The following is an 8258-nucleotide window of genomic DNA, read 5'->3' as shown; positions in this document are numbered from 1 at the left end:
GCGGGTGGGAGCTCGAGCGGCCTTTATTGAGCTCAAGCAGTTTGTCTGTTGTCTGCAAAAGTGTTGGAGGTGTGTATTCTACGCTCTAGTGGGATTTCTTGTGCTCGAGCGGAACAACTTGTTGTGTCTGACGCTCGAGCGTCAACTCTTATGCTCGAGTGGACTGTGCGTATATTAGATCGCAAAAATGACATTTTACATCACTTTTTCCAATCTTTTCATCATAAAACCTAAAGTTGAGACCCTCTCTCTCTAAAACACTCCCCCTCTCTACATTTACACTTAGATCTAGTGACCTCTACACTCGTGTGCCTTTATTAAAAAGAGAGTGCGTCTCAAGAGATTCCTTTTGGTCCGATTGAAGCTTGATTTCGACGTCTTTGAAGATTCTCCATCTCTCCCTTACTCTTTTAAGCTTGAGGTAGGGATATTCTACACCTTAATATGATTTTTAGCCTAGTTATTTGTTGTTATATATAAATGGTGGAATATTGGGGATATTTGTGGATGAACCTAGGGCTTGGGTGTGGAATGAAAGAGGGGTTTTCAAATGCAATTGGTAAAAATGGTTTGGGTGTAGATGTAAAGGCTTGTTGTTAAAAAAGGATTGATTTGGACACTTGAGTTAATATTTGAAAGAATAAGAGTTGTGCTCTAGATAGGTCAATTTGTGTTTTGTATAAATAAACGAAATTGATTATGCAACATGGGATTGGATAGTTGTTGATATAAATGGTGGAGCCGGATATGCGTTATCTCACTCCAATAGAAATTTGAATAAATTATCTGTCTTGAGATTAAATATCTGTTTAGAAATATCTGTATTGGGCTATCGGTGGAGAATAACTATGATTGTTGTAGAAATTGCATGAGGATTAGGTGAATTGAAACTGATCATTTAATTGTGTCATTGAATATGACGGTATGCTAAGGCATTGAATATGTATAGTCGATAGTCATTGAATATGACGGTACTTTTAAATACGATGTATATGTATAACATTTTGACAGGAGAAAGGGGATGCACTTTATGTTTTGGAAGGAGATAGGGGATGGACTCCATTGAAATTAAGTTGGTCGAAGTGTATAGGGTGAAAGTCCTGAAATCATATGTATACATGGGTATCGATCCCGCAGACGAAATTTTCGTAAAATGGCAAGATTGAAGTGCTTGTATGATGATTATGTTGATCGAGAACCATTGAGTTGTAGTCTCAATTGGGTTATTCGGAGAATTATGAATTTGGCCCATGAATTGAAATGAAATGAATTAACTTGAAATGAATAGATGGGAATAGATTGAGACGTGAACATCAGTACCGTAGGGTCATGTGGAGAATGAACGTTTTGTCATAGATATTGAATATACACTTGACACTTATATCTTCGTTAAACCTCATATATTGTGTTAAATTGTTTCTACTGGGCTTTGGCTCACCCTACTTGGGAAACCATTTTCAGGTACCGATGACATGCTTCCTCCAACGAATTAGCTTGGGAGGATCTAGGAGCTAGATGCTTTATTTTGTTATTTTGTACTTAATGTTTATTCAAGCCTAAGGCTTTATATGTACAGAGCTTATGACTCTCTCTTTCATTGTAACCAAGTAATGTCTTGGAAAGATGTAAGCCCGTAGGGCATTTATTATGTTAATTATTAACTGGTATTACATGCTATAGATTCATGATGTATATTTATGAATGTATATCGCATGTATTATCTTTTGTACTACGAACTCTGATGAATGAAAACATATCGTTTTGTTATTACTTCTCTTATGAGTTGGGTTTGTAGTATTATTTTGAGGGCGTTACAACTTGGTATCAAAGCGTTTCGAGTTTGAATACTTTGAGTACGTGGAAAGTGGTTAGTACCACAATGGGTTTGTCTCGCTTGGTTGAGACGTTAGTATGTATTGTACGTTTATGTGATAGCATACTTATTTGATCATATGGGTATGAGATTTAGTTCCTAAGATATTGATTGAGTCTACGAGTTTCTAAAAGTCCTATTAGAAGAGCACTTGATCACTGCTATTTCTAATTGGAACTCTAGTAACGCCGCAGGACGGTCATTATCTAGAAAGGAAATTTGTTGTGTTTATGTGATTGTATGCTTATATGGAGTGATTTACTGTTGTCCATTGCATTAGGATGTGAGTGAGTTAGCTTCGGCACATTTATAAATGTGCTAATCTCTTTCGTTACCTTTATTAGGATGTTAGGACGTGAACGTGGTGGTGGTAAGCGTGGTAGGCCTAGAAGGCATGAGATGCCTCTACCGGATGATATTCTGACAGAGGAAGAAGGGGTTGGTCAAGCCAATGTGGCTGAACTGGTTGGTCAACAGGCTATGGGTACCTTAGCCCGCGAAATGGCCAGATCTTTGCAAGAATTCATGGACATTCTCAGGACTGAGAATCAAGTCCAGGCCCAAGTAGCTGAGGCAGGACCGTCTTTCTTGAAAAGAGAGTCTTTCCGGTCGAGTCCGGACGAGTTTTTGGGTGATCCCAAGGAGCCACTGAAGGCAGATGAGTGGTTAGAGCAGATAGTGAAGACGTTTGAGATGCTCGACATCGAAGACGGAGGTTGAAGAGTGACCTTGGCATCCTTCCAGCTGAAAGAAGACGCGGGTCAATGGTGGAAATATGCGTGACGGCGCATTGGAGGGACTTGGAAGGCTTTTGTCGATGCCTTCCAGGACAAGCTCCCACAGTTAGGGAGAAGTTGAGAGATTAGTTTTCTAAGATGGTGCAGTTGAATACACTAGTGGCTGAGTTTGAGGCCACATTCACTAGTTTGTTGAGGTTTGCACTGGAACTCGTGGCAACTGAGGAGTGTTGTTGTCTAGAGTTTGAAAAGCGGCTAAGGATCTCATGTTTAGAGTGGTTTGATCCATGATTAGGGATTATGGGCGCCTTGTGCAGGCTGCAGCCCATCTTGAGACTATCATGCAGACGGAGGATGAGAGAATGAAGGGCTCCAGAAGGAATCAGGATAATCAGGGGGACAACAAGAGACAGAGGGGTTCTAACCCTTAGCCATCCTAGGGAACTCAGTCGAGGTCTACTTTTCCAGTATCGAGTTCGGGTTTTGGGAGAGGTGGCCAAGGGATTTCACTTGTTTCAAGTGTGGTCAGTTAGGCCACAAGTCTCCAGCTTGCCCGCAAAGAGGAGGAGGGCAGCGAGCAGTATCGTCTTCGACTCGTTCTCAGGGCCAGAGTTAGAGGAGAGGCTAGCTGCTCACTTGTTATCAGTGTGGGCATGCGGGGCACATGAAGAGATTTTGCCCACAGTTCAGTGGCACACCTGGTGCATATAGTTCAAGGCAAACACAGAGCCACCAGCCAGCATAATCAGCACAGGCCTCGAGGGCCAATTATGGAGCCTCTTCAGCTTAGTCAGTGCATCAGTCCTATACTCCGAGGGGTGAGTAGGTAGATCAGAGGCCTACAGGACGTGTGTATGCTGTTACTGCGCCAGATCTAGTACCAGCGCCTTCTATTGTGAGAGATACTTTTTTGTTTTGCAATTCAGTTGCTAATGTCTTGATTGATACGGGTGCATCCCATTCATTTATCTCGTCTGCATTTGCATTAGTTTTGGGGTTAAAGTCGGCCCAGTTAGCATCTCTTATTTGTGTGGTGTCACCTATTGGGGTTGAGATGGTTCTGAAACAAGAATGTCGGGGTTGTGATAGAGGTTGCCGATCACGGACTTCCCTTTTCATTTGTCTTGATGGATATGTCTTGTTTTGATGTTATGTTGGGTATGGACTGGTTGTCTTCATACCGAGTTGTTATAGATTACTACCGTCAAAGGGGTACTGTATATGCCTTGAGCGGTGACTGTTTTCATTTCTTGGGGGACCGAGTTGGTAAAGTCTTATCACCGGTATATGATTCGCGTGGGTGGAGTAAACTTAGTTGTCTCCTTGCTAGCTTCTCGATTGGTGAGTGTGATGAAGTTTGGGTTGAGTTGCCAAGAGTGGTTTGTGAATACCAGACGTCTTTCCCAAGAATCTTACTAGTTTACCACCTCACCGAGAGATTGAGTTCTCTATTGATCTAGTGCTTGGCACAACACCGGCTTCTATGGCACTGTATCGGTTTGCACTTGCTGAGTTGAGTGAGCCGAAGGTTCAACTCCAGGAATTGTTAGATAAGGGTTTCATCCACCCTAGTACTTTGCCTTGGGAAGCACTAATTCTCTTTGCTATAAAGAAAGATGGAGCGTTGCGACTTTGTATTGATTATTGGAAGTTGAACCAGGTAACTGTTATCAACAAGTACCCAATGTCTCATATAGATGATTTGTTTGATCAGTTGAAGGGGTCTTGTTGTTTCTCTAAGATAGATCTGAGATCGAGTTATCATCAGTTAAGAGTGAGGGAGGAGGACATCCCAAAGACGACACTTCGTACGCAGTATGGCCATTACGAGTTCTTAGTGATGCCTTTTGGGCTGACTAATGCACCGACTGTATTTATGGATTTGATGAATCAGATCTTTTGTGAGTTTCTAGACCGCTTTGTGATCGTCTTTGTGGACAACATCTTGATTTACTCACCCTTTAAGGAGGAGCACGAGGAGCACTTGCGGATAGTACTTGAGTTACTTAGGGCCCACAAGCTATATGCTAAGTTTAGAAAATGTGAGTTCTGGTTGAAAGAGATTAAGTTCTTAGACCATGTGGTATCCAGGGAAAGGGTGACTGTAGACTCATCCAAGATCGAGGCAGTTCAAGATTGGGAACAACCTAAGAATGCTTTCAAGATCCGTAGTTTCTTGGGGTTGGCCGGGTATTACTGTCGATTTGTGAAGGATTTTTCTAGACTAGCCTTACCTTTGACTAGATTAACGAGGAAAGGAGTTAAGTTTGTGTGGAGTGAGGCCTGCGAGAAATCATTCCAAGAACTTAAAGTTAGATTGACTACCGCTGTAGTTTTGATTATTCTGGAGAGGGGTTTAGGTTATTCAATAGATTGTGATACCTCACGGGAAGGTTTGGGTTGTGTGTTGATGTAAAGGGGGAAGGTAGTAGCCTATGACTCGCGGCAGTTGAAAACACATGAGAGGAATTACCCTACTCACGACTTAGAGCTAGCGGCGGTGATCTTTGCCTTAAAGATTTGGAGGCATTACCTTTATGGTGAGAGGTTCGAGGTGTTTTCCGATCACAAGAGCCTGAAGTATCTCGTTACACAAAAAGACTTGAATCTGAGACAGAGGAGATGGATGGAGTTCATAGAGGATTATGACTTCGAGCTGCATTATCATCCCAGAAAGGCCAATGTCGTGGCCGATGCATTGAGTAGGAAATCTATTAGCAGCATAGCTTGCATTGTCATTCGGGAATGGGATTTTGGGTTCTCTTGGGGAGTTTGACTTGGATCTTGCCAATTTCGTTGAGTCGGCAGCCTTATTCACGATAGTTGCACAACCTATACTTGTGAATCAAGGGATAGAAGCACAGAGGGGTGACCTTGAGGTGGAATCTCTCTGGGGGAAGATTTCCAATGGGAACGTAGAGAAGGACTTGAATGCGTATCTCGACCAGAGTGTGAGATACCGAGATCGTTTATTCGTGTCGGAGTCTTGCCAAGAGGAAGTACTCCGAGAGTTTTACCATTCACACCTTGTAGTGCATCCGGGAGGCACAAAGATGTATCACAACCTTGGTCGCCAGTTTTGGTGGAGGGGTATGAAAAAAGATGTGGCGGTATTTGTATCGAGGTGCCTTACTTGTCAACAAGTGAAAGCCGAACATCAGAGGCCAGTGGGTTTGTTGTAACCCTTGCCTATAGCCGAGTGGAAATGGGAGCATGTTACGATGGATTTCGTTGTGGGTTTTCCTCGAACTCAATGGGACAGTGATGCCATTTGGGTGGTAGTTGACCGGTTGACCAAGTCGGCACACTTTATACCTATGTGTGTGAGTGACTCAGTAGATTTCCTTGCCGACTTGTATATTTGGGACATAGTGAGGTTGCATGGGGTCCCAGTAACGATTGTATCAGATAGAGATCCGCATTTTACAGTTCGGTTATGACAAAGCTTACAGGGTGCCTTGGGCATTAGACTGACTTTTAGCACAACATATGATCAGATTGACGGGCAGTCAGAGCGTACCATTCAAATTTTAGAAGATATGCTTCGGGGTTGTGTCCTCCATTTTAAGGGTTCATGAGAGAGGCACTTGCCCTTGGTAGAGTTCGCCTATAACAATAGCTTCCAATCGAGTATTGGCATGGCACCATTTGAAGCCTTACATAGCCACTGTGTAGGTCCCCTGTGTGTTAGGCTGAGGTGGGTGATGCACCTTTGTTGGGTCCAAAGTTGGTTTGGGAAACAACGAAGAAAATGGTACTTATCTGGAAGCTGTTAGTTATGGCTCAGAGTCATCAGAAAAGTTATGCCGACCGTAGGAGGTGAACTTTGTCTTTTGAGGTAGGAGATCATATCTTTCTAAAGATATCACCTAGGCAAGGCTTGATGAGGTTTGGGAAGAGTGAGAAGTTGTCCCCTTTATTTATTGGACCTTTTGAGATCCTTGAGCGAGTTAGAGAGGTAGCTTACCGTTTGGCGTTGCGGCCGCAGCTTTCTGGGGTTTATGATGTGTTTCATATTAGCATACTTCGGAAGTATGAGTCAGATCTATCGCATGTGTTGGATTGGACTGACTTAGAGGTAGATGAAGATGCCTTATATGAGGAGAGACCGATGTGAGTCTTGGATACCTGGGACCAAGTCTTGCGAGGCAAGACAATTCCTTTGGTAAAGGTATTGTGGAAACATCACAGGGTCGAAGAAGCGACTTGGGAGCGTGAATTGAAAGTCCGAGAGAAATATCCGGACTTGATTGTTGGTGCTTGAGCATGTATTGAGATTTTGATTATGTTAATGAAATGTATATGTTTTAAATTGTGAAAACATTGTATATGTTATGGAAGTTTGGAAACATGAATTCAATATAAACATTGTATACGTTTTAAGAATATGGAATATTGTGTGCGTTGTATCACTTTTGGGAGCATTGTATATATATTGAGAAAAGTTTGGAAAAAGAATTTGGGTTTGATTTAAACATTGTAAATGTTTTGAGAATTGTAATTGGCACGCCTGTTACTAAAACTTGTGTATCGAGTTGGTAAGAATGGATGACCGGTGAGTGGGTCATGATGTAGAATTAGCTATACTAATATTGTCGCGCATGGTTTAATAATGATTCTAAGCTTGATTTGAAATTTCGGGGACAAAATTCTTTATGGGGGGAAGGTTATAGCGATCCCAGTTTTGACCCAACACTTGTGGTAGTTCAGACTCGGGTTATGATTTTTGAATGTTGTTCATTGTCTTTTCCTCTTTATTCCTCCTTAAATTTGGTTATTTGGACGTGTTGAGTGTGTTTGGAACAGGTTGGTTGTTTAGTTTTCAAACCTTGTGTTTCGTAGAATTTTCGCCCTCCACTCGAGCGGCCTTTCTTGCGCTCGAGCGGGATTTACAAACTCTCAGTACTTTGCACGTCTACAAAAGTACTGGAGGGGTGTTTTCCTAGCTCGAGTGGCCTTTCCTACGTTCGAGTGGCCCTTATTGCACTCGAGCAGTTTGTCTGTTGTCTGTAAAAGTGTTAGAGGTATGTATTTTGCGCTCGAGCGGGACTTCTTGCGCTCAAGCAGAACAACTTATTGTGTCTGACACTCAAGCGTCAACTCTTACGCTCCAGTGAACTGTGTGTATATCAGATCGCAAAAATGACTTTTTACATTACTTTTTCAGATCTTTTCATCATAAAACCTAAAGTTAAGACCCTCTCTCTCTAAAACACTCTCTCTTTCTACATTTAGACTTAGATCTAGTGACCTCTACACCCGTGTGCCTTTATTAAAAAGAGAGTGCATCTCAAGAGATTCATTTTGGTCCGATTGAAGTTTGATTTCGGCGTCTTTGAAGATTCTCCATCTCTTCCTTTGCTCTTCTAAGCTTGAGGTAGGGATATTCTACACCTTAATATGATTTTTAGCCTAGTTATTTGTTGTTATGTATAAATGGCGGAATATTGGGGATATTTGTGAATGAACCTAGGGCTTGGGTGTGGAATGAAATATGGGTTTTCAAATGTTATTGGTAAAAATGGTTTGGGTGTAGATGTAAAGGTTTGTTGTTGAAAAAAGGTTGATTTGGACACTTTAGTTAATATTTGAAAAAATGAGAGTTGTGCCCTAGATGGGTCAATTTGTGTTTTGTATAAATAAGTGAA

Source organism: Camellia sinensis, chromosome 5 (assembly GCF_055761805.1).
Source record: "Camellia sinensis isolate YWXY chromosome 5, ASM5576180v1, whole genome shotgun sequence".
In the NCBI taxonomy this organism is placed as follows: domain Eukaryota; kingdom Viridiplantae; phylum Streptophyta; class Magnoliopsida; order Ericales; family Theaceae; genus Camellia; species Camellia sinensis.
This window is presented reverse-complemented; position numbering follows the sequence as displayed.